Source organism: Sinocyclocheilus rhinocerous, unplaced genomic scaffold (genome assembly GCF_001515625.1).
Source record: "Sinocyclocheilus rhinocerous isolate Xijiao unplaced genomic scaffold, SAMN03320098_v1.1 scaffold404, whole genome shotgun sequence".
Lineage (NCBI taxonomy): Eukaryota > Metazoa > Chordata > Actinopteri > Cypriniformes > Cyprinidae > Sinocyclocheilus > Sinocyclocheilus rhinocerous.
The window spans coordinates 637,016-640,838 of NW_015628680.1; the positions used below are offsets into that span (position 1 = coordinate 637,016).

At 29.7% G+C, this 3,823-nt stretch overlaps 1 protein-coding gene across 1 annotated transcript in view; it reads right to left on the reverse strand.

Annotated features, from left to right (window-relative positions):
• The window catches only part of aimp1b (aminoacyl tRNA synthetase complex interacting multifunctional protein 1b), a 7,880-nt gene extending 6,075 nt beyond the window's left edge, over positions 1-1,805 (reverse strand). The window contains exon 1 of the mRNA XM_016549629.1: positions 1,585-1,805. The gene's annotated coding sequence lies outside the window, so the exon portion shown is untranslated. The remainder of the gene's footprint in view (positions 1-1,584) is intronic.
• Between the last annotated feature and the right edge of the window lie 2,018 nt (positions 1,806-3,823).

Below are 3,823 nucleotides of genomic sequence, written 5' to 3' on the forward strand. Positions count from 1 at the left end.
CACACACACACACACACACACACTCACACTCACACTCACACTCATACAAACACACACACACACTCACACTCATACAAACACACGCTCACACTTACTCAAGCCACAAGATCACCTCTTTTCACATTACCACGTTAATACATTAACACACAGCAGTTATTTTATTATTATTTATATATGATTTTAGTATTCATTAATATTTTGAATTAGCTTTTGTTTTTATATTTTCAGTTTTCATTGTGCTTTTGTCATTTTTATTAGTTTTTTAAATGTTTTTATTAATTCATTTTATATTTATTTCGGGTGTTGTTTTAGTAATTTTAGTACATAAACTTATTCCAGTTAGTTGAAAAGACAACATTTCTAATACAGTTTTGTCTGATATTTATAATTTAATTTAATTCTGCTTTATTTCAATATTTTGAATTAGCTTTTTTTATATTTTCAGTTTTCAGCTTTTGTCATTTTTATTATGTTTTTATATTTCTATTTAGCTTTATTTTATATTTCAATTTTATTTCATTTAGTTGAAAGGTAACATTTTGTTTTGTTTTTAAGATACATTTTTTCATCTAATATTTATATTTAACTTACTTTCACTTTCTTTTAATATTTTGAACTAGCTTTTGTTTTTACAGTTAAAGTTTTCATTTTAATTTTAGTTAAATCAGTGCAATTTTTGTTGTGCTTTTATCATTTGTTGTGCTTCTTAATATTACTATTTACCTTTATTTTATATTTATTTCAGTTTTTTGTTTTAGTAATTTAAGTACTTAAACTTATTTTATTTCAGTTATAGTTTTTAATTTCAATTATAAGTTTCAATTTCACATTTAATATTTATATTTGAAATTACTTACCCTTTATTTCAATAAACAAATATTATTTTTAATAGTTTTACCATAATAAGGTTCTTTACAATAAGGCTCCATTTGTTAACATTAATTAGCTATATTTGTTAATATGAACTAACATTGAAAAATGCCTATAAAGTCTGTATTAATTTTAACATTTATTAATACATTATTAAAATCCAAAGTTGTATCTGTTGATATTATTCAATGCACTTGAACAAACATAAACGAATAATAGAGTTTCTGAAGGTTAAAAGATTAATAAACATTTGCATGAACTAAATACTCGGCTAACAAAAATATTTTCTAAGAACGTTTTGCTAACGTTCCCATTAAGTTATTAAAAAAACGTTATTTCCGAATGTTCTCTGAACGTTAAACGTGCCGTTACTTTATTACATGAACGTTATGGGAACATTACATTTGATCGTTTTTATCTATGGCAACGTTACTTTTTAATATTCTCTGAACGTTCTGAAACTAGTAACATTTAAAAAAAAAAAAAAGAACGTCCAACTAAAACGTTTCAGAAGAAAAACGTTCCATGAACACTGTATAAGTGACGTATTGAGAACACGAGTAAACTTTGTAACTTTGAACTGAACGTTACACGTTTGTTTGTAACTTAGAACGTTAAAGTGTTACCAGTGTTACTCGTCTAAGAGCTCTACTTGCATATATACATTATTATTCCAAGTCATAATAGTACACATATAAGAGAATAAATATTCACCTGCTGAGCGAGTGTGTGTTCGGTGTTTCAGGAGCAGAAAGGAAAAGACTGAAGAGAGAGAGTGTGTGTGTGTGTGTGTGTCTCTGTTTCGGTCTGTCAGCATTCCTGATGTGAAATGTTGAGACACATATGTACATGTGTAGGATCATATTCTCCTGAGCTGGGCTGCTTCGTCTCTCTCTCTCTGAACAGGTGTCAGCCTGCGAGTGTTTGTGTGAAAGTCTGCAGTTTATTCTGGTGTTACACTGGACGGAGGGGCGGGGCTGTGGGCGGGGCCAAGGCCGGGGGCGGGGTTACGCGTCACACTCGCACATGACCGCGTTAAAAATCTTACAACAAAAAAAAAACATTTATGGAGCACAAAAAAAGCAGTGTTTTAAACTTCAAAATTAAAAGTTTTAATCTTGTGCTGGCGTCCACATAAATTAAAAACTAAAATAAATAATATAATAATATAGAAGCCATGAACAAAAGGGCTGGAGATAGTCCTCACTATGATAAGAGAAACTTAGATTCTATCTTATGGGTAAACTTATATAGTATAGTAACCACTGAAATCTTTGTGGATTAGTGAAGATCCCAGCACGTACCCATAATATGAAAACTGTATACATTTTATAATATACCCCTATTTGTTTATCTGGTATATAAATGTTTCTTATTGTCTTCCTCCATAACATGTTATGATGAACATTCTGCATACACTTTCTTTTCCTTATCATTTATTTATTTTTACGTTTTTGTTACTTTTATTGTTGTTGTTATTATTATTATCTGTTGTTCTGTTTTGATCCTGGTTTGTAATATGGCTTGTGTGCTGCTAAGTGATGTGGACATTAATTTAAAAAATAAATAAATATAGAAATACAAACAGAAATAGAAAAATACAATAGACAAACAATATTTTGACCATTAAATTAAATATATACTATTAGTGCTTATCAGTATTTTAAACTGGTTTTAATTTTTATATTTTCCGTTTTTATTTTGTTATCATTTTGCCGTGTGGTGTTTTTTAATTTATATAATTAAATAAAAAAAATAGTTTATAATTTTTATTTCAGTTTCAATTTTAGTAACCCTAATATGAATATACTCTTCATCAATAATATTAACAAACTTCATATTTCATAATGCCTAAAAGATGATTAATTAGTGTAAATTCAAACAGTTACATTATATTTAAAACAAGTGAACAGTTGAGCATGTTTGCTGCTGACTTATTAATAAACATTATTTTAAAGTACAACTTAATTTTATTAATAAAACCAAATACAACCAAAGTAAAGCATTGGTATTAAAGTTTTTATGTTCAGTATAAAACATTATAAAACAATAACAGCAATGTTATTTTAGCATCATTTATATACTGTTTTTTTATATTTAATTTTTTTTGTTAGTTTTTAATTATTTGTAATCCAAAACGAAACCAAACAAGAATTAGAAATGCCTTGGCAGCTGAAATAAAACAATTTAAATATACATATTTAATTTTGGTTATAGTTTATTTAATTTCAATCAACGGAAATGTTTTGAGTGGTTTTAGTTAGTTTAAAATGGCCTGGGCTGGGAAACACTCATTGCTTGGGTGTAATGCATGTGTTCGGCCACAGAACGGCAGCTCATCGGTGTCTCAGCAGAACATCTGAGCTGAAGTCTCATATCTCGTCTCGGACACAAACCGGATTCATGTAAAAAGCGTAACCCTGTTTTAACCTGTGACACAAAAGACTGACATTAACCTGTGAGTCAGACACACACACACACACTCACACACACTACACTCTCTCTCTCACACACACACTTAAACTCACTGTACTTTGGGAGGAGTTCACATGTCAGAACATCTGTCTCAGGTCCCGCAAACAGAGAGTACAGATCAATGAATCCTAAGAGTTCTCATTAAAGTCTAGATGAACCCTAAACTTTGCAATCCGATTCACTTATTCGCTTACATGTGTACATGTGTATTTATGTGCTTCACATTCTGCTCTGATTTTGAGGTAAAATCTGTCAAAATAAATATGTTAAACGTAGCTGATGGTACCAACACTTTATTGCTATACGAAAGCAGAATGACCAATAATATTTAATAAATATGCAAGGCAATTTGGTCCAATTCTGCACAAATCTGCAAATTCTTGGTCATAAAACATTAAATAAAGATGTGGATGTCCTCATGAATATGAATGTTGACCTGTCCACTTCTGCGGGAGTTTCATTACACACAGTGTGTGTG